At 53.3% G+C, this 22,821-nt stretch overlaps 1 protein-coding gene across 5 annotated transcripts in view; it reads right to left on the bottom strand.

Annotated features, from left to right (window-relative positions):
- LOC144798456 (beta-1,3-galactosyltransferase 5-like) overlaps positions 1–22,821 on the bottom strand; it is an 88,760-nt gene that overhangs the window by 53,413 nt on the left and 12,526 nt on the right. Inside the window, exon 1 of one of the 5 annotated variants that reach the window (XM_078669346.1) lies at positions 20,354–20,443. The exons of 1 other annotated variant lie outside the window; for it this stretch is intronic. The gene's annotated coding sequence lies outside the window, so the exon portion shown is untranslated. Of the gene's footprint in view, positions 1–20,353; positions 20,444–22,821 lie in introns of those variants that run through there. 3 more of the 5 variants (XM_078669347.1, XM_078669349.1, XM_078669350.1) reach the window with 3 other exon arrangements.

The following is a 22,821-nucleotide window of genomic DNA, read 5'->3' as shown; positions in this document are numbered from 1 at the left end:
GTTTCCGTTCTGGGAAGGACATGGCTTTTGTAGTTCGGACTGGACTGTTCCCATGGGGCACAGGGTCAGCGCTGATTTGCATATCGCCATTGTCTAACCCAGGGTGGTGTGGAGTGGAAAAACGATGGATTTGGGCCCAGATCTTTGGACTGGGGTGAATGTGTGACATTGATCCACATTCTGTCCATCATTGTTGTGTTTGCAGTTACCGCTCTAAGTGTACTGGGGATGCTCAGACGTGAGTCCCAGGCACTCCACACCACTGGAATCAAGCTAGCCGGGCTGATGAGAGGTGTTATCTCGAAACCGGGCCGGTCCTCGGATGCTTGTTTCCGTTCTGGGAAGGACATGGCTTTTGTAGTTTGGACTGGACTGTTCCCATGGGGCACAGGGTCAGCGCTGATTTGCATATCGCCATTGTCTAACCCAGGGTGGTGTGGAGTGGAAAAACGATGGATTTGGGCCCAGATCTTTGGACTGGGGTGAATGTGTGACATTGATCCACATTCTGTCCATCATTGTTGTGTTTGCAGTTACCGCTCTAAGTGTACTGGGGATGCTCAGACGTGAGTCCCAGGCACTCCACACCACTGGAATCAAGCTAGCCGGGCTGATGAGAGGTGTTACCTCGAAACCGGGCCGGTCCTCGGATGCTTGTTTCCGTTCTGGGAAGGACATGGCTTTTGTAGTTCGGACTGGACTGTTCCCATGGGGCACAGGGTCAGCGCTGATTTGCATATCGCCATTGTCTAACCCAGGGTGGTGTGGAGTGGAAAAACGATGGATTTGGGCCCAGATCTTTGGACTGGGGTGAATGTGTGACATTGATCCACATTCTGTCCATCATTGTTGTGTTTGCAGTTACCGCTCTAAGTGTACTGGGGATGCTCAGACGTGAGTCCCAGGCACTCCACACCACTGGAATCAAGCTAGCCGGGCTGATGAGAGGTGTTACCTCGAAACCGGGCCGGTCCTCGGATGCTTGTTTCCGTTCTGGGAAGGACATGGCTTTTGTAGTTCGGACTGGACTGTTCCCATGGGGCACAGGGTCAGCGCTGATTTGCATATCGCCATTGTCTAACCCAGGGTGGTGTGGAGTGGAAAAACGATGGATTTGGGCCCAGATCTTTGGACTGGGGTGAATGTGTGACATTGATCCACATTCTGTCCATCATTGTTGTGTTTGCAGTTACCGCTCTGTTAGACGGGGACCTGGAGGGTCGGCCGAGCACAGTGATCGCACAGACAGGTAACTTCCCCCCCACAGATGGACACCACACAAAGATCAGGGTAACACCTTTTATAGGCACTTCTGGTAGTAGAGTGGTACGATACAAGGCGATCAGGACACGATGATTCTCTCAATTCTAGTCTCTAGTAAGGGAAGGGGGTAGCGGGACAGTCTTGGTACCCACGGGTACGGAGGTGTAACGGTGATAGCTCACAATCCTCGAGCTCGGTGTTCGGATGGGTCAGACCGCGGCAGCGCCGGCAGGTCCCGAAGAGGTCGTAGGTGGCAACGGGCCGCGGCAGCGCCAGCAGGTCCCAACGAGGATGAAGGTTACAACGGGCCGCGGCAGCGCCAGCAGGTCCCACGAGAATGCAGGTTGCAACGGGCCGCGGCAGCGCCAGCAGGTCCCACGAGGATGAAGGTTACAACGGGCCGCGGCAGCGCCAGCAGGTCCCACGAGGATGAAGGTTGCAGAGGGCCGCGGCAGCGCCAGCAGGTCCCACGAGGATGAAGGTTGCAGAGGGCCGCGGCAGCGCCAGCAGGTCCCACGAGGATGAAGGTTGCAGAGGGCCACGGCAGCGCCAGCAGGCAGGACAATAGTTCACAAGGCAGGGCTGTGGCAGCGCCAGCAGTCCGTCAAGGATGAGTTCGTCGCGGTGTCTCTCGACTCCAGGATACAACTGCCTTCCTGTCCTGGGGCGGCCTCAGTTATAGGTCTGGCGCCCTTTGATGTCCGGACCCTCGCTCTTGGAGGTCGGGAGGTCTGGGATGAGGGAGTCCAGACACCCAGCAGGGGGGTGGAGCCAGCGCCCGAGGAGGCTGGGGGTGCTCGGCACCTGGCGGGGGAGAGCCATCGACACTTCTTACTCCCATTGACCTGCCAAGTGGTCCGTTCACCTCCTGGGTGGAGGGTGGTGCCGGGATGTCGGGGCCTGGCCAGGCCCAGGGTTGGGGTCGGGCTGAGGCCGCGCGGCCGCGTGGTGCCGTGTCCAAGATGGCGGCTGGGCCGGGCAATGGTGCTGACGGTGGCCCGGGCCCTGTCCTGCGGGGAGGGAGCGAGCCCTTCATGTGGCCTGTCCAACATGCGTCCCCCCCAGCTGAAGGCGGGGAGAGTCACCCATCTTCTTGGGGACTTTCCTCGTCGAGGCGGAAAAAGCGGGACAGGCCATCCGCGTTGGCGTGGTCTTGGCCAGGGCGATGCTCCACAGTGAAGTCCATCCCCTACAGGGAGATGGACCATCGCAATAGTTTGGGGTTCTCCCCCCGCATCTGCATGAGCCATTGCAGGGGCCGATGATCTGTCTGTACCCGGAAATGGGTTCCGAAGAGGTACGGCCGGAGCTTCTTGAGGGCCCATACCACTGCGAAGGCCTCTCGCTCAATGGTGCTCCAGCGCTGTTCTCGGGGCAGTAGGCGTCTGCTGATGAAGGCCACGGGTTGGTCCACTCCTTCGGGGTTCAGTTGGGAGAGGACGGCCCCAATACCATGGTCGGAGGCATCGGTCTACACAATGAACTCGCGGCTGTAGTCGGGGGCCTGGAGCACAGGAGCGGTGCACATGGCGGCCTTCAGCGTCTCGAAGGCCGCGTGACAGTCGGGAGTCCAGTTGACTCATTTTGGGTTGTTCTTAGACGTGAGTTCCGTGAGGGGCCCCACAATGCTGCCATAGTCCCTCACAAACCGCCGGTAGTATCCGGTGAGCCCCAGGAAGGCTCGGACCTCTGTTTGTGTTTCGGGGGGGTTGCCAGGACTGGATGGCAGCTACCTTGAGTTGGAGGGGGGCCACCAGACCGCTCCCCACTTGGTGTCCGAGGTAGGTCACGGACCCCTGGCCGATTTGGCACTTGCTGGCCTTTATGGTGAGGCCGGCCTGTTGGAGGGCCTGCAGGACCGCTCTGAGGTGGTGGAGGTGGTCGGCCCAGTGGCGGCTGTATACCGCGATGTCGTCCAGGTAGGCGGCGCTGAATTCTTCGAGGCCCGCCAATACCTGGTTCACCAGTCTTTGAAAGGTGGCTGGAGCGTTCTTCATGCCGAAGGGCATCACTCTGAAATGGTAGTGCCCGTCCGGGGTGGAGAAAGCGGAACGTTCTTGGGCCCTGGGGGTGAGGCCAATCTGCCAGTAGCCCGCTGTCAGGTCAAAGATGCTTAGGTAGCGGGCTGCCCCCATGCGGTCGACTAGTTCATCTGCTCGGGGGATAGGGTGAGCGTCGGTTCGGGTGACCGCGTTCAGCCCCCGATAGTCGATGCAGAATCGGAGCTCCGGCGTGGTGCCCGGTGCCGCGGCCTTGGGGACCAGGACGACCGGGCTGGCCCAGGGACTGTCCGAAGGCTTGATGACCCCGAGGGCGAGCATCTTGGAGACTTCTTCTTGGATGCATGTACGTACCCGATCCGGTACTCGGTACGCCCGGTGTCGGACAGGAGGACTGTCCCCCGTGTCCACGTCGTGCAGGCACCAGGAGGTGACTCCGGGTGCGAGGGAGAACAGGTTTGCGAACGGCAGCAGGAGGGCCCGGCAATCTTGACGCTGCTCTGGGGTCAGGGCCTCGGAGAGTCGGACCCCGTCCACCGAGCCATCTCTTTCCCGAGTCCTCAGTAGGTCAGGGAGGGGCTCGGAGTCTCCTTCTGTGCCACTGTCGGTCGCCATCAGCAGGCTGAGCTCTGAGCGCATGAAGTGGGGTTTGAGCCTGTTGGTGTGGAGGACCCGGAGGGGGTTCCGGGGGGACTCCAGGTCGATGAGATAGGTGACGGGACTCCTGCGCTCGATCACCTTGAAGGGCCCCGTCCATTTGTCTTGCAAGGCACACGGTTCGATGGGGGACATCACCCATACCTGCTGACCCGGTTCAAACTCGATGGAGGAGGCATGTTGGTCGTACCACTTCTTCATGTCCTCCTGACTGGCCTCCAGATTGGCTTTAGCGATCTCCCTGAATTTCCGGGTCTGATTTCGGAGGGTGAGGAGGTATTTGTAGACGTCCGGAGGGGTCTTTAGGGGGGCCATTTCCCATTCCTCCTTCACTAGGCTGAGAGGCCCGCGAACGGGGTGTCCGTACAGGAGTTCGAAGGGGCTGAAGCCGAGGGACTTCTGGGGGACTTCTCGGTAGGCGAAGAGGAGGCACGGTAGTAGCACGTCCCACTGGCGGCGTAGGGGTTCTTCCAGCCCCATGATCATCCCCTTGAGGGTGCGGTTGAACCGCTCGACCAGTCCGTTCCCCTGGGGGTGATAGGGGGTGGTGAAGCGGTAAGTGACTCCGCACTGCTGCCAGAGGGATTTCATATACTTTGAAATAAAGTTCGTACCCCTGTCGCTGACGACTTCCCGGGGGAAGCCCACTCGAGAGAAGATCCCCATCAAGGCTCGACCCACTACTGGGGCTGTTATAGTACGGAGGGGGACCGCCTCAGGATAGCGGGTGGCGTGGTCCACCAGGACCAGGATGAAGCGATGCCCCTGTGCTGTTCGGGGGTCCAGGGGCCCCACAATGTCTATTCCCACCCTTTCGAACGGGGTGGTCACCACGGGGAATGGTTGTAGGGGTGCCTTGAGTTTGCGGCCGCTCTTCCCGCTGGCCTGGCAGGTCGGGCAGGACCGGCAATGGTTGGAGACGTCATTTCTCATTTTGGGCCAAAAAAAGTGAGTCACCAGGCGGTGGTAGGTCTTGTCTTGGCCCAGGTGCCCGGCCAGGGGGACATCATAGGCTAGGTTCAACAGGAAGTCTCTGAAGTGGAGGGGCACCACCAGCACTCGCCCGGCCCCCAGTTCTGCGATTTTCTGCTCGCTGTACAAGAGATCATTGTCCCAATAAACCCAGTGGGCCCCGGTGGTGTCTCCTTGGCTCTGGGCGAGCGCTTGCTGTCGCAATCCCTCGAGGGAGGGGCAGGTCTTTTGCTCCTGCCGGAATTGTTCCTGGGTGGGCCCCCCTTCTTGACGCCACTGAGCCAGGTCGGGAAGCTCGGGGGGCTGTGTGGACCCCTCTGTGGTGGGGTCCGGGTGGTCGGTCTGGAGGAAGTCTTCTTCTGGAGTGATCGAGGGCGGAGGTGCTGCCCATTCTGGTTCTTCTGGTCTAGGGATGGTGCTGGTGGCCATGGACCGGGTGGTTACGCACGCCCAGTCCGGGAGACCCAACATCCCCAGATGCTCTCTTCTTTCTACAGCGGCCCACGGGGAGCTCTCGAGATTGTTCCCCAGGAGGCAGTCCACGGGGGCATCGTCGCGGACAGTTACTTTCAGCATGCCGGACACTCCTCCCCATTCGAAGGGGACGCAGGCCATCCGACACAGGCTCTCCGAGTTATCTGCCGATCGGACGGGGCAAAGTACGTTTGGTAGGATTTGTTCTGGGGTCACCAGGTGACAACGGACGGCCGTCACACTGGCCCCGGTGTCACGCAGGGCCTCGGCCTTGCGCCCATTGATGCTCACCCATTGGCTGTACTTCCGAGTGTTGGCGGGCAGGGGAGTCCGCGGGACCATGTCTCTTCCTCCCAGGCATGCCAGGGTCATGGCGGCGGGTTCCCACTCGAACTGCTCCGACTCATAGGTCTCCGTGTCTTCGGAGACTTGTTCTTCTCCCAGGGCGGCGGCCGCCATCTGGCGGGGCCCGGGGACCTGGTTCTTCGGGCAGGTCGGGTCACTGGCATAGTGGCCGACTCGCTGGCATCGATGACACGTCACGTTAGCTCGGAACCCCGGGCGCATCGGGGGGTTTCCCCGGCCTGCTGGGGCCGGGGTGGCGTTAGTGGGCGCGGCCGGGACGGCGTCTCTGCCCCGGCCCGGGCCTCCTCCTCCTCCTCGGGGACGATGATGACCTTGGTTGGTTCTGTTCTGCTCATTCGGCCCACTCCGGGCCACTCGGGTGCTCTCCCACCGGTCAGCCTCGGCGGCGAGCTGCCGGGGTTCAGTCAATTTACTGTCGAGGAGGTGCTGCCTGAGCTCGACGAAGCAGTTGTTGGAGAGGTGCTCCCACACAATGAGATTGAAGAGTTGTTCGTAAGTGGTTACGTTGTTACCCTTGATCCACCCCTCGAAGGCTCGGCTGAAATAGTTCACGTATTCCAACCACGTTGTACCTGGGACCCGGGTGCAGTTGCGGAACCTCTGGCGGTACATTTCGGGTGTAAGCCCATATCGACTGAGGAGGGCGGCCTTCATGTGGTCATAGGACGTCATTTGATGGTCCGGAAGCTGCAGCAGGGCATCATGACCCTCGTTGACGAATTTCCCCCATAGACCGGCTCCCCAGTCACTTCGAGCGACCCGGTGGGCGGTCATGGCAATCTCATAGGCCTTGAACCACTGCTGTATGTCGTCGTTCCGGTGATATTCTCGGACCACATCCTTGGGGATGTGGACCTTCTGCTCGGTAGGACCCGGGGAGTGCGGTTGCTCGGGCACCCCTAGGTTTTTGTTCAGTTTGCGTATTTCTATCTCCGCTAGTTTGCACTCGTGCTCGTATGCCAGTCTTTTTTCTTCGAGGTCTCTCTGTCTCTGTTTTTCCTCTCGCTCTTCTCTGAGCCTTAAGTGTTCTAAGTTTATTTTTTGTTCCGCCAGTTTCAATTCTCCGTCTAATCTGAGTCGTGCCAAGTCTAACTCGTGTAATCTATTTTTTTCCCACTCTTGGATCTCTTCACGGGAAGGGCCTGTTCTCCGTTCCTCCGTCCGGGTGGTGTTGACTTCCGGGGCTGCGGGGTCCCGGGGGGTTGCGGTATTTGTCTCTGTCCAGGCCTCTAGGGCGTTTTTGAAGTCTTCTTTTGTGCTTAGCCCGGTGGTAGCAATGCCTAAGTCCATGCAAAATTGTTTGAGCTCTCGGTGGTTGTATTCTTCCAGCTTTTCCATCTGGAACTTCTCCGCCGATCCGCTCTCTTTGGTCGTCATTGTGGTTTTAGTCGTAGGGTGAGTTACTGTCTGTACGGTACGCGTTGGTTCGGATCGCGCCGCTAGCCACCAATGTTAGACGGGGACCTGGAGGGTCGGCCGAGCACAGTGATCGCACAGACAGGTAACTTCCCCCCCACAGATGGACACCACACAAAGATCAGGGTAACACCTTTTATAGGCACTTCTGGTAGTAGAGTGGTACGATACAAGGCGATCAGGACACGATGATTCTCTCAATTCTAGTCTCTAGTAAGGGAAGGGGGTAGCGGGACAGTCTTGGTACCCACGGGTACGGAGGTGTAACGGTGATAGCTCACAATCCTCGAGCTCGGTGTTCGGATGGGTCAGACCGCGGCAGCGCCGGCAGGTCCCGAAGAGGTCGTAGGTGGCAACGGGCCGCGGCAGCGCCAGCAGGTCCCAACGAGGATGAAGGTTACAACGGGCCGCGGCAGCGCCAGCAGGTCCCACGAGAATGCAGGTTGCAACGGGCCGCGGCAGCGCCAGCAGGTCCCACGAGGATGAAGGTTACAACGGGCCGCGGCAGCGCCAGCAGGTCCCATGAGGATGAAGGTTGCAGAGGGCCGCGGCAGCGCCAGCAGGTCCCACGAGGATGAAGGTTGCAGAGGGCCGCGGCAGCGCCAGCAGGTCCCACGAGGATGAAGGTTGGAGAGGGCCGCGGCAGCGCCAGCAGGCAGGACAATAGTTCACAAGGCAGGGCTGTGGCAGCGCCAGCAGTCCGTCAAGGATGAGTTTGTCGCGGTGTCTCTCGACTCCAGGATACAACTGCCTTCCTGTCCTGGGGCGGCCTCAGTTATAGGTCTGGCGCCCTTTGATGTCCGGACCCTCGCTCTTGGAGGTCGGGAGGTCTGGGATGAGGGAGTCCAGACACCCAGCAGGGGGGTGGAGCCAGCGCCCGAGGAGGCTGGGGGTGCTCGGCACCTGGCGGGGGAGAGCCATCGACACTTCTTACTCCCATTGACCTGCCAAGTGGTCCGTTCACCTCCTGGGTGGAGGGTGGTGCCGGGATGTCGGGGCCTGGCCAGGCCCAGGGTTGGGGTCGGGCTGAGGCCGCACGGCCGCGTGGTGCCGTGTCCAAGATGGCGGCTGGGCCGGGCAATGGTGCTGACGGTGGCCCGGGCCCTGTCCTGCGGGGAGGGAGCGAGCCCTTCATGTGGCCTGTCCAACACGCTCTAAGTGTACTGGGGATGCTCAGACGTGAGTCCCAGGCACTCCACACCACTGGAATCAAGCTAGCCGGGCTGATGAGAGGTGTTACCTCGAAACCGGGCCGGTCCTCGGATGCTTGTTTCCGTTCTGGGAAGGACATGGCTTTTGTAGTTCGGACTGGACTGTTCCCATGGGGCACAGGGTCAGCGCTGATTTGCATATCGCCATTGTCTAACCCAGGGTGGTGTGGAGTGGAAAAACGATGGATTTGGGCCCAGATCTTTGGACTGGGGTGAATGTGTGACATTGATCCACATTCTGTCCATCATTGTTGTGTTTGCAGTTACCGCTCTAAGTGTACTGGGGATGCTCAGACGTGAGTCCCAGGCACTCCACACCACTGGAATCAAGCTAGCCGGGCTGATGAGAGGTGTTACCTCGAAACCGGGCCGGTCCTCGGATGCTTGTTTCCGTTCTGGGACGGACATGGCTTTTGTAGTTCGGACTGGACTGTTCCCATGGGGCACAGGGTCAGCGCTGATTTGCATATCGCCATTGTCTAACCCAGGGTGGTGTGGAGTGGAAAAACGATGGATTTGGGCCCAGATCTTTGGACTGGGGTGAATGTGTGACATTGATCCACATTCTGTCCATCATTGTTGTGTTTGCAGTTACCGCTCTAAGTGTACTGGGGATGCTCAGACGTGAGTCCCAGGCACTCCACACCACTGGAATCAAGCTAGCCGGGCTGATGAGAGGTGTTACCTCGAAACCGGGCCGGTCCTCGGATGCTTGTTTCCGTTCTGGGAAGGACATGGCTTTTGTAGTTCGGACTGGACTGTTCCCATGGGGCACAGGGTCAGCGCTGATTTGCATATCGCCATTGTCTAACCCAGGGTGGTGTGGAGTGGAAAAACGATGGATTTGGGCCCAGATCTTTGGACTGGGGTGAATGTGTGACATTGATCCACATTCTGTCCATCATTGTTGTGTTTGCAGTTACCGCTCTAAGTGTACTGGGGATGCTCAGACGTGAGTCCCAGGCACTCCACACCACTGGAATCAAGCTAGCCGGGCTGATGAGAGGTGTTAACTCGAAACCGGGCCGGTCCTCGGATGCTTGTTTCCGTTCTGGGACGGACATGGCTTTTGTAGTTCGGACTGGACTGTTCCCATGGGGCACAGGGTCAGCGCTGATTTGCATATCGCCATTGTCTAACCCAGGGTGGTGTGGAGTGGAAAAACGATGGATTTGGGCCCAGATCTTTGGACTGGGGTGAATGTGTGACATTGATCCACATTCTGTCCATCATTGTTGTGTTTGCAGTTACCGCTCTAAGTGTACTGGGGATGCTCAGACGTGAGTCCCAGGCACTTCACACCACTGGAATCAAGCTAGCCGGGCTGATGAGAGGTGTTACCTCGAAACCGGGCCGGTCCTCGGATGTTTGTTTCCGTTCTGGGAAGGACATGGCTTTTGTAGTTCGGACTGGACTGTTCCCATGGGGCACAGGGTCAGCGCTGATTTGCATATCGCCATTGTCTAACCCAGGGTGGTGTGGAGTGGAAAAACGATGGATTTGGGCCCAGATCTTTGGACTGGGGTGAATGTGTGACATTGATCCACATTCTGTCCATCATTGTTGTGTTTGCAGTTACCGCTCTAAGTGTACTGGGGATGCTCAGACGTGAGTCCCAGGCACTCCACACCACTGGAATCAAGCTAGCCGGGCTGATGAGAGGTGTTACCTCGAAACCGGGCCGGTGCTCGGATACTTGTTTCCGTTCTGGGAAGGACATGGCTTTTGTAGTTCGGACTGGACTGTTCCCATGGGGCACAGGGTCAGCGCTGATTTGCATATCGCCATTGTCTAACCCAGGGTGGTGTGGAGTGGAAAAACGATGGATTTGGGCCCAGATCTTTGGACTGGGGTGAATGTGTGACATTGATCCACATTCTGTCCATCATTGTTGTGTTTGCAGTTACCGCTCTAAGTGTACTGGGGATGCTCAGACGTGAGTCCCAGGCACTCCACACCACTGGAATCAAGCTAGCCGGGCTGATGAGAGGTGTTACCTCGAAACCGGGCCGGTCCTCGGATGCTTGTTTCCGTTCTGGGACGGACATGGCTTTTGTAGTTCGGACTGGACTGTTCCCATGGGGCACAGGGTCAGCGCTGATTTGCATATCGCCATTGTCTAACCCAGGGTGGTGTGGAGTGGAAAAACGATGGATTTGGGCCCAGATCTTTGGACTGGGGTGAATGTGTGACATTGATCCACATTCTGTCCATCATTGTTGTGTTTGCAGTTACCGCTCTAAGTGTACTGGGGATGCTCAGACGTGAGTCCCAGGCACTCCACACCACTGGAATCAAGCTAGCCGGGCTGATGAGAGGTGTTACCTCGAAACCGGGCCGGTCCTCGGATGCTTGTTTCCGTTCTGGGAAGGACATGGCTTTTGTAGTTCGGACTGGACTGTTCCCATGGGGCACAGGGTCAGCGCTGATTTGCATATCGCCATTGTCTAACCCAGGGTGGTGTGGAGTGGAAAAACGATGGATTTGGGCCCAGATCTTTGGACTGGGGTGAATGTGTGACATTGATCCACATTCTGTCCATCATTGTTGTGTTTGCAGTTACCGCTCTAAGTGTACTGGGGATGCTCAGACGTGAGTCCCAGGCACTCCACACCACTGGAATCAAGCTAGCCGGGCTGATGAGAGGTGTTACCTCGAAACCGGGCCGGTCCTCGGATGCTTGTTTCCGTTCTGGGAAGGACATGGCTTTTGTAGTTCGGACTGGACTGTTCCCATGGGGCACAGGGTCAGCGCTGATTTGCATATCGCCATTGTCTAACCCAGGGTGGTGTGGAGTGGAAAAACGATGGATTTGGGCCCAGATCTTTGGACTGGGGTGAATGTGTGACATTGATCCACATTCTGTCCATCATTGTTGTGTTTGCAGTTACCGCTCTAAGTGTACTGGGGATGCTCAGACGTGAGTCCCAGGCACTCCACACCACTGGAATCAAGCTAGCCGGGCTGATGAGAAGTGTTACCTCGAAACCGGTCCGGTCCTCGGATGCTTGTTTCCGTTCTGGGAAGGACATGGCTTTTGTAGTTCGGACTGGACTGTTCCCATGGGGCACAGGGTCAGCGCTGATTTGCATATCGCCATTGTCTAACCCAGGGTGGTGTGGAGTGGAAAAACGATGGATTTGGGCCCAGATCTTTGGACTGGGGTGAATGTGTGACATTGATCCACATTCTGTCCATCATTGTTGTGTTTGCAGTTACCGCTCTAAGTGTACTGGGGATGCTCAGACGTGAGTCCCAGGCACTCCACACCACTGGAATCAAGCTAGCCGGGCTGATGAGAGGTGTTACCTCGAAACCGGGCCGGTCCTCGGATGCTTGTTTCCGTTCTGGGAAGGACATGGCTTTTGTAGTTCGGACTGGACTGTTCCCATGGGGCACAGGGTCAGCGCTGATTTGCATATCGCCATTGTCTAACCCAGGGTGGTGTGGAGTGGAAAAACCATGGATTTGGGCCCAGATCTTTGGACTGGGGTGAATGTGTGACATTGATCCACATTCTGTCCATCATTGTTGTGTTTGCAGTTACCGCTCTAAGTGTACTGGGGATGCTCAGACGTGAGTCCCAGGCACTCCACACCACTGGAATCAAGCTAGCCGGGCTGATGAGAGGTGTTACCTCGAAACCGGGCCGGTCCTCGGATGCTTGTTTCCGTTCTGGGAAGGACATGGCTTTTGTAGTTCGGACTGGACTGTTCCCATGGGGCACAGGGTCAGCGCTGATTTGCATATCGCCATTGTCTAACCCAGGGTGGTGTGGAGTGGAAAAACGATGGATTTGGGCCCAGATCTTTGGACTGGGGTGAATGTGTGACATTGATCCACATTCTGTCCATCATTGTTGTGTTTGCAGTTACCGCTCTAAGTGTACTGGGGATGCTCAGACGTGAGTCCCAGGCACTCCACACCACTGGAATCAAGCTAGCCGGGCTGATGAGAGGTGTTACCTCGAAACCGGGCCGGTCCTCGGATGCTTGTTTCCGTTCTGGGAAGGACATGGCTTTTGTAGTTCGGACTGGACTGTTCCCATGGGGCACAGGGTCAGCGCTGATTTGCATATCGCCATTGTCTAACCCAGGGTGGTGTGGAGTGGAAAAACGATGGATTTGGGCCCAGATCTTTGGACTGGGGTGAATGTGTGACATTGATCCACATTCTGTCCATCATTGTTGTGTTTGCAGTTACCGCTCTAAGTGTACTGGGGATGCTCAGACGTGAGTCCCAGGCACTCCACACCACTGGAATCAAGCTAGCCGGGCTGATGAGAGGTGTTACCTCGAAACCGGGCCGGTCCTCGGATGCTTGTTTCCGTTCTGGGAAGGACATGGCTTTTGTAGTTCGGACTGGACTGTTCCCATGGGGCACAGGGTCAGCGCTGATTTGCATATCGCCATTGTCTAACCCAGGGTGGTGTGGAGTGGAAAAACGATGGATTTGGGCCCAGATCTTTGGACTGGGGTGAATGTGTGACATTGATCCACATTCTGTCCATCATTGTTGTGTTTGCAGTTACCGCTCTAAGTGTACTGGGGATGCTCAGACGTGAGTCCCAGGCACTCCACACCACTGGAATCAAGCTAGCCGGGCTGATGAGAGGTGTTACCTCGAAACCGGGCCGGTCCTCGGATGCTTGTTTCCGTTCTGGGAAGGACATGGCTTTTGTAGTTCGGACTGGACTGTTCCCATGGGGCACAGGGTCAGCGCTGATTTGCATATCGCCATTGTCTAACCCAGGGTGGTGTGGAGTGGAAAAACGATGGATTTGGGCCCAGATCTTTGGACTGGGGTGAATGTGTGACATTGATCCACATTCTGTCCATCATTGTTGTGTTTGCAGTTACCGCTCTAAGTGTACTGGGGATGCTCAGACGTGAGTCCCAGGCACTCCACACCACTGGAATCAAGCTAGCCGGGCTGATGAGAGGTGTTACCTCGAAACCGGTCCGGTCCTCGGATGCTTGTTTCCGTTCTGGGAAGGACATGGCTTTTGTAGTTCGGACTGGACTGTTCCCATGGGGCACAGGGTCAGCGCTGATTTGCATATCGCCATTGTCTAACCCAGGGTGGTGTGGAGTGGAAAAACGATGGATTTGGGCCCAGATCTTTGGACTGGGGTGAATGTGTGACATTGATCCACATTCTGTCCATCATTGTTGTGTTTGCAGTTACCGCTCTAAGTGTACTGGGGATGCTCAGACGTGAGTCCCAGGCACTCCACACCACTGGAATCAAGCTAGCCGGGCTGATGAGAGGTGTTACCTCGAAACCGGGCCGGTCCTCGGATGCTTGTTTCCGTTCTGGGAAGGACATGGCTTTTGTAGTTCGGACTGGACTGTTCCCATGGGGCACAGGGTCAGCGCTGATTTGCATATCGCCATTGTCTAACCCAGGGTGGTGTGGAGTGGAAAAACCATGGATTTGGGCCCAGATCTTTGGACTGGGGTGAATGTGTGACATTGATCCACATTCTGTCCATCATTGTTGTGTTTGCAGTTACCGCTCTAAGTGTACTGGGGATGCTCAGACGTGAGTCCCAGGCACTCCACACCACTGGAATCAAGCTAGCCGGGCTGATGAGAGGTGTTACCTCGAAACCGGGCCGGTCCTCGGATGCTTGTTTCCGTTCTGGGAAGGACATGGCTTTTGTAGTTCGGACTGGACTGTTCCCATGGGGCACAGGGTCAGCGCTGATTTGCATATCGCCATTGTCTAACCCAGGGTGGTGTGGAGTGGAAAAACGATGGATTTGGGCCCAGATCTTTGGACTGGGGTGAATGTGTGACATTGATCCACATTCTGTCCATCATTGTTGTGTTTGCAGTTACCGCTCTAAGTGTACTGGGGATGCTCAGACGTGAGTCCCAGGCACTCCACACCACTGGAATCAAGCTAGCCGGGCTGATGAGAGGTGTTACCTCGAAACCGGGCCGGTCCTCGGATGCTTGTTTCCGTTCTGGGAAGGACATGGCTTTTGTAGTTCGGACTGGACTGTTCCCATGGGGCACAGGGTCAGCGCTGATTTGCATATCGCCATTGTCTAACCCAGGGTGGTGTGGAGTGGAAAAACGATGGATTTGGGCCCAGATCTTTGGACTGGGGTGAATGTGTGACATTGATCCACATTCTGTCCATCATTGTTGTGTTTGCAGTTACCGCTCTAAGTGTACTGGGGATGCTCAGACGTGAGTCCCAGGCACTCCACACCACTGGAATCAAGCTAGCCGGGCTGATGAGAGGTGTTACCTCGAAACCGGGCCGGTCCTCGGATGCTTGTTTCCGTTCTGGGAAGGACATGGCTTTTGTAGTTCGGACTGGACTGTTCCCATGGGGCACAGGGTCAGCGCTGATTTGCATATCGCCATTGTCTAACCCAGGGTGGTGTGGAGTGGAAAAACGATGGATTTGGGCCCAGATCTTTGGACTGGGGTGAATGTGTGACATTGATCCACATTCTGTCCATCATTGTTGTGTTTGCAGTTACCGCTCTAAGTGTACTGGGGATGCTCAGACGTGAGTCCCAGGCACTCCACACCACTGGAATCAAGCTAGCCGGGCTGATGAGAGGTGTTACCTCGAAACCGGGCCGGTCCTCGGATGCTTGTTTCCGTTCTGGGAAGGACATGGCTTTTGTAGTTCGGACTGGACTGTTCCCATGGGGCACAGGGTCAGCGCTGATTTGCATATCGCCATTGTCTAACCCAGGGTGGTGTGGAGTGGAAAAACGATGGATTTGGGCCCAGATCTTTGGACTGGGGTGAATGTGTGACATTGATCCACATTCTGTCCATCATTGTTGTGTTTGCAGTTACTTTTTTTCAGGCAGCATTTTACTCTTGTCCAATGCATAATTTGAATTAAGTCTCAGCACAATTGGGTTGTATCTGAAGGCAGTGCCAGTTTCTCCCAGTGGGGCAGTATGGTATTCAGTAGGGGAGAGGATGTGGCACTCTGGACAGAGCTGCCAAATTTGGAACTGGAGCACCATTTTCAGCCTTCATGACCAGTCTACCAGACCACACTCCTGACAGAGCTCATTCCGATGCTACACCTTAGAAGGCCCGATAAACCTTAGAAGCCCTGGTGTCTTAACACCAGCAGGTGAACCCTAACGGTGGCCAGTGTGAGTTAACCTTGAAGGCCTGTCCACCACAATCCATGCAGTTCACCTCCAGTCTTGCGAGCAGGCATACGAAGAAGCACACACTAGAGCAACAGTGACAGTCACTGAGGTCACAAGACCCTTGGGCCAGTCCACCTCGTCCATTGGTACCTCCATTGGACTTTTTCAGCACTTGTAGTGCAACTTACCAGGGGTTGGTAATGTTGGATTTGCATGCACATTAAACTTAGGGGTTGATTATATTGGTAGTGGGACTGCCACATAACCGCGTCATTGACAGTCCCACCGCCATCGATGACTGCATTACTGCCCGCCATATTACAATGGTGGGTCGTTCCCTGGCACTCGGAGAGACCGATCGCCACACACACTTCTCCCTTCCATAGAGAAGGGAGATGGCTGGGATCATTGTGTCTTGCAGAAAGGAGAGAAAAAGGTGTATCTGCTCTTCAGAAAGGATATACAATGCAGAAAGGGCCAGAATAGCCACTCTGGCATTTCCTTTGTGGGCTGCAAGCTAATGATGCTTAATTTAAGTTGGTGTCTGCAGGTGAGGCATAACTGTATTTTTTGTTAGAGACCAGTACATTATTTAAACCATCAGACTGTAAAACCGAACAAAAGAAAGGCATCAAGAGTTGTTGGCAGAAGGAGGAAGGGAAATATGGAAAACAGAGAAAAAGGAGAAAGCAAAGATGAGAAAGAACCTGGAAGAGTGAGATAATGTGGAGGGAGAGTATGTTGGTGGATAAAGGAGGCAGGAGATGAAATCGAATAGACAGCCTTGGTATTCAACAACCCAGCTCCGTCAAAGATTCCCTCACTACCACCCTTTAATAGTGCTGCTCAAGTCTCCATAACCACTCTCTCAGATGCATTTAATTAGTTATATAGCGCCACTCATACCAGTGCAGGGTGTCAGCACTTTACATCATTCACACTACACAGAGGCAGTCAATCATAGGTGTGTAAATATGTGTATAGGAAATGTTTATTAAAACTACAGGGAATAGGAGTCACATGTCAGCCATACTTGTAGAAAGAATTGTTTAAGAATGCTTGGTCTGGATGTTGGAAAGTGGGTTAATAGTAGGGGCAAATGTATATCTGTCCTCGTCAATAAGGACACTACCTCAATATATAGCTCCGTACCGGTCTTTGAAAACTATTCTCATGCTCAACCCTTGGTAGCTTGGCTGTGAGCAGGTATGTAAAGCATTTAAAAACACCAAACCAGTAAATAATTAAGACAACACACAATAAAAATCCAACACCAATTTTTAAAAATACAACATATTTGTCTTTTTAAAATGAAAAAAATCCAATGTAGGGAACCAGGAATATGACTTTTTTAAAATGTAGCACGATATAGCACATAGAAACATATATCCCCTTTTGGTACATCTGGTCACGCTGGACCTGCTCAAAGTCAAAGTTTCAGGCCGACCACGATGAAGCCCTGCGGGGCTACTCCTTGAGGTAGGTCTCGGTCAAAGTTTTTACCTTCTGACTTAGAAACTTTTCTGGAGCTTTTCTTCACGGGGTCAGTCGAAGCTCTCAGCCAGCCCTGATTCGGTGAGGGTTCGCCGGCTTGCCTTGCAACGAACTCCCGGTCAAACTTATGGAAGTCCTACCTCCGGAGCTTTCCAGCGGTACGAGCTAGGGATGCAGGCTGGCACACAGTTGATGGTGGGTGGCTTGGCTCTCATGGTTGGCCCCGGTCACCTTTTCTAAGTTCGGAATTAGAAATGTTTGCAGAGCTTTTTCTTGCAGGGTCCCTCAATGCTTTTCCCTAGGCCGGATTCGGTGAGGGTTCGCCAGGTTGGGTGTCTGCCTACGCCCGATCAAACTCTGGAAGTCGGACCCCTGGAGCTTTTCAGCAGTAGGAACCTGGACGGCAGGCCGACTCAGGGTTGATGGTTGTCGGCTTGGCTGGCCAGAGTGAGTCGGTCCACTTATGGAGCTTTTTACCAAAGTTGCTCCAAACTTCTCTAAACCTCTGGAACTTCTTCCTGAAGTTTCCCAATGGGTCAAAGTGTCCAAAACTTACTCCAAGCGTCTGGAATCTCCAAGATGGTCCTTGAAATGGACTTCAGTTACCACAATCCACTTGGACAAAACCCTTTCAAATTCACTGGTAGTTCTCCAGGCTGGGGATTCTTGGTGGTCCAGGAGTGCTCTGTTAACCTTCAGCTTGCAGGGAGTCCACTCTTTAGTCCTTTTGAAGCAAGGTAGTCCACAGGGCTGTAGCTCCAGATTGTGCAACAGGCACAATCTTCAGCCCAGGCCCTCGTTGGTTCAAATCAAACTCCTCAGCAGGGACCTTTCTTCTCCCAAGTTTGAAGCAGCAGCATCCGAGAGTCTCTGTCCCTTTCAGATACTTATTCCAAGTTCTCTGGGTGAAGAAGGACACTTCTGTCCAATGAGGTGCAGGACAATGCTCCAGGGTATGACCACATCCTCTAACATGTGGCATTATTTCCCCAAAGAGAGCACAATTTCTCCAAAATTCATCATGGCTGATTTTCCAGCAGAGGGAGCAGAACTAACTAAACTTCATCTACCTAGGTCCACTCCCCTTACATCTGGGAATTCCTCCTTAATCCCCCCATCTGGCTGTGGGAGAGGTGTAAATAAAGTGATGTTTCCAGCTTGTCTCCTTCTCTTGAAGAGCATTGTTTGCTACCCCTCCCCCTGGCTCTGGTATTCCCATGCCCAGCAACCTCTACTCCCAGACAGGCCTCCTAACTCTAGGGGTCATTTATCACCTCTTCAAACAGCCAGTCCAATCCACTTACCTCTGACAAAGCAAGGCAGGGCACTAGAGGGCTGAATTGTGGCTTGCAGACAAGAAAGTCTTATATCTTCTTGTCTGTACATTTTAGAATAAATTCAACAATACCACATTGTTGCATTTATCATTACCACTCTTCTGAATCCTTTTATCCTAGTTGCATGGCTTTCCTTTCTCCAGTTCTTCATTAATAACCTCTTGCAATGTTAACCTATAGGCTGGGGATCTGCAATGGCAAAATTAACTGGACAATTTCTCCAATACCAGAGCCTATATAAGGATCCTCCTTAAATACCTACAGGACCCCCATCCCTAGAATACATAGGAAACACTATAGGGGTTCTGATTATATCAAAATATTGCAGATCCTCACTTCACAGTGCTTCTAGCACAAAAGCCGATTTTGGGAAGCACTATACTGCAATGTAGGCAGTGAAATGTGCAATTTCACTAAACCCAGGGCACATAACACTCATTTTATAAGGGTCCTCCTTGTAGATATCTGACCTCTAACCCCTGGGACACCTAGGGGAACCCCTGGGGATACCTAATATGCCCCAACATGGTAGTTTATCAATTTGTAAGTGCCCCAAACCCAAAAGTCAAGATTGGGTACAATTTGCATTTTAAAATCAGTCCTCCAACACGGGCCTACTTTTAAACTGACCTCAGGCTACAGCAGTGCACACATGCAAGTGCAGGAAGGACTGCTGGCCTCTAAACCACTATGCCCTAATATATACTAGGGACTTAAAGGTAGTTTCAATCCCCATGCCCTATTATGTACTAGGGCCTTTGTAGGAGAGGTCATGTCAATCATAGGGGTACTCTAACCCATAGTGCACCCTATTGTATGTAGGTGTTTTTTCTGCATTTGTAAGTGTCTTTCAACATAGCACTGGCCCTGGGCCTGGTTAGTCAGAGGCAAGGGTCAGTCAGAGTCAGGTACACAAGTCGGCAAAAAGTTGGGGAGTGCCCAGGGCACAGATGGCTTTGCAACGCTAGAGAAGCACAAATCCAGAATTTAAAAATTAACACCATGGTTGGGGGTTTTCTTTAATAATCAGAATTGATTTCCATCCTAATGAACCCATTTTCCAACCTTAGGATAATGAAAGACTGTGTAAAAATCATAATGTTCTAATCTATACCTCGCAGCTCTTTGATGACGATTAATAGCTCACTGTTCAATGTTAGGATTTTAACTTATAAACTGCAAATAGCAAAAGAATCTCTCAGACAAAAGCAGTAACTCACTGACCTATTTACATTATATGCATTTTGTGATCTGCCTGTTACACGTTCTTTGCAGCAGGCATATTAACACATTGTGGCTACCTTACCATGAGTCAAAACTTCCAGTAGTCAGACCTCTGATCTCTCTCAATAAAGATCATTAATCACCAAAGTTATCTTCACATTTTTACTGTTGCCTGAAAATTGCTGGAGACCAGGAATGCAGCAACAGGTACTTTTCAAACCGCAATGCACTTACAAACATGACGCCCTCACCTGAAGTCAGCGACCTTTTTTGCTTGTGCATGAAGATGCAAGATTCATATACATGTTTTTTTTAACATTTAGTCTGATTACTATGTGAATGTAAATAAAGCATACATACAAACTGTGACTACATGCCTGCTTTTCTGAATTTTCACTTCAAAACTATGCGACTGTATGGAAAGTCCACAAGGTTGTCCCTCCCCCCCCCCAGAATTTTTGTGTCTCCTACGCCCCTGCAGATAGGTTCTTTCTCACATTTGTCCTTTCTGTTGTCGGCTCAAGAAAAGTGCGCTGTCGAGAAAGAAGCAAGGATGTTCAGTGCATTCTTCCAGCTGCAGCGCTCCCTGGAAACAAATAAACCGCCAGCGTCTGCCTCCCCCTGACCTCATCTAGTCTTCGAGGCGCCCTCCCGGTGCCATGAAGTCCCTTTAAAGAGGAGAAACCCGTCCATATTTCTTTTTTCTCAGCCCCCGTTGTCTTGCAGAGTTCGGGTGATGTGGTGGGGGTGGTTGAACTGGCAGTGGGTCCCCCCTCCCCCGTGGGGGCGCCTCGCACTCACCTCTCTCCCGGAGCTGCGCCTCGCCCGCTCTCGGCTCTGCCAGACACTAAAGGCAGCACAATCTAGAGGTCAAACTCCTCGTTCACACCTGTGACGAGTCCGTGCCCGAGAGCCTGGGAGGGCCACCCTCCGCCCCTGGGAGACACCAGGCGTCAGCAGTGCCCCACTCGTGCCTATTTGAGCCGGTGTTTGCCGGCATGGCTTGCTGGAGACCAGCACCTACCTTTACCAAGAGCAGAGGTTCGAGCACCATGCTACCCATAGTTTTACAAATTAAGCACTGCCCCGTGTTTAATACCTGGAGCAGTGGGTGGAGGAGCAGGGAAGGGTTTTCCGGAGGGGGCATGGGGAATGAGAGTTAGGTGCCCCTGGACAGTGTTTCTTAAACGAAACGTTTAAAATGTTTTTTTATGGCTCCTTTGATCTCCAAACATGAATGCCATTGAAAGAAAACATTAAGATTCACCTGTGGGATCGGATAGGTGATGGATGGAAGGATGGATGGATGAATGGTTGGATGGATGGAAGGAATGTTGGATGGATGGAAGGATGGAAGTTTGGATGGATGGATGGAAGGTTGGTTGGATGGATAATAGATGGAAGGTTGAATGGATTGATGAAGGGTTGGATGGATGGCATTTTGGATGGATGGATGGATGGAAGGTTGGATGGATGTATGGAAGTTTGGATGGATGGATGGATGGATGGATGGATGGAAGTTTGGATGAATGGATGGAAGGTTGGTTGGATGGATAATAGATGGAAGGTTGAATGGATTGATGAAGGGTTGGATGGATGGCATTTTGGATGGATGGATGGATGGAAGGTTGGATGGATGTATGGAAGTTTGGATGGATGGATGGAAGGTTGGTTGGATGGATGATAGATGGAAGGTTGAATGGATGGATGAAAGGTCGGATGGATTGATGGATGGCATTTTGGATGGATGGATGGATGGAAGGTTGGATGGATGGATGAAAGGAAGGTTGGATGGATGGAAGGTTGGCTGAATGGATGGATAGATGGATGGTTGGATGGATGGATGGACGGATAGATGGAAGGTTGGATGGATGGATGGATGAATGGAGGATGGAAGATTGGATGGATTGATGGATGGAAGGTTGGATGGATTGATGGATGGAAGGTTGGTTGGATGGATGGATAGATGGAAGTTTGGATGGATGGATGGAAGGTAGGATGGATGGATGGATGAATGGAAGGTTGAATGGATGGATGGAAGGAAGGTTGGATGGATGGAAGGTTGGCTCAATGGATGGATAGATGGATGGTTGGATGGATGGATGGATGGATGGATAGATGGAAGGTTGGATGGATGGATGGATGAATGGAGGATGGAAGATTGGATGGATTGATGGATGGAAGGTTGAATGGATTGATGGATGGAAGGTTGGTTGGATGGATGGATAGATGGAAGGTTGGATGGATGGATGGAAGGTTGGATGGATGGATGGATGGATGGACAGAAGGTTGCATGGATTGATGAATAGGATTTTGGATGGATGAATGGATGGAAGGTTGGATGGAATGATGGAAGGTTGGATGGATGGAGAGAAGGTTGGATGGACAGATGCCCAAGGTTATTGACAACTAAGGTGCGAAAGGCACTCATCAGTCTCATTGTCTTCAGAGTTCCCTCATCGAAGCAACCAAACAATAGCTCGCCTCACTCACATATTTGGGAAATGACTCCAAGAGTGTGGGGGGACGTCATTTTCTGGCCATTCCCTTCTGCTTACACATAGTATTATGCCAGTCTGGTTTAATAAATCCATTTGAAGGTGAAATGTTCCCTTTGTCATTACCAAACATGAATTTACAGTAAATCAATAAAGGTGCACAAGTACGTTAATCGCAAGTGCACAATCACTTTGAGAATCAGACTTCTGCATGTTTTATTGATGCTTTATTTACTCTTTGCAGACTCGCTCATAACTACCCAGGGCACACACAGGGTTTGTGATAGGGGCAAACCCAATCCCTATATAAACCAAATCACTACCAGTTCTGACTTGTCACAACTCGCAGTATTATTAGTGTGTTTCCTTAAAGCCCTGTAAGATATCTGATGCATAAAAGGGAAGCTAATAAAAAGACAGGATGCACTATTTTCCTAAGGGGGGCATTAGGCCCCCCTCGCAAAGCCAATTTTTTTGGGGAGGTAATACCAACCGGACTGCTCCAGTAAACACCGGTACTGCAGGGTGTGGTATTTACCAGGGTACAATATCCAGGGCCAGGTTTAGCACTAGTGGCGTCCTGTGTGACAAAGTTTGTTGGCACCCCCAATGACCACCACTGCCACAAATTCCCTCACTACCACCAATTAACAGTGCCCCCTCAAGTCTCCATAACCTGTCTCTCAGATTCATTTAGTTTTAGAGCCAGCCGTGGTCGGTAGAAGGAGTTCCAGCAGGGCGGTGACGTGGGGAGGGGAAGGGGCAGGGTGG

Source organism: Lissotriton helveticus, chromosome 12, assembly GCF_964261635.1.
Source record: "Lissotriton helveticus chromosome 12, aLisHel1.1, whole genome shotgun sequence".
NCBI lineage: Eukaryota > Metazoa > Chordata > Amphibia > Caudata > Salamandridae > Lissotriton > Lissotriton helveticus.
Note: the sequence above shows the minus strand (reverse complement) of the source record. Positions and strands in the feature narration are given on the sequence as shown.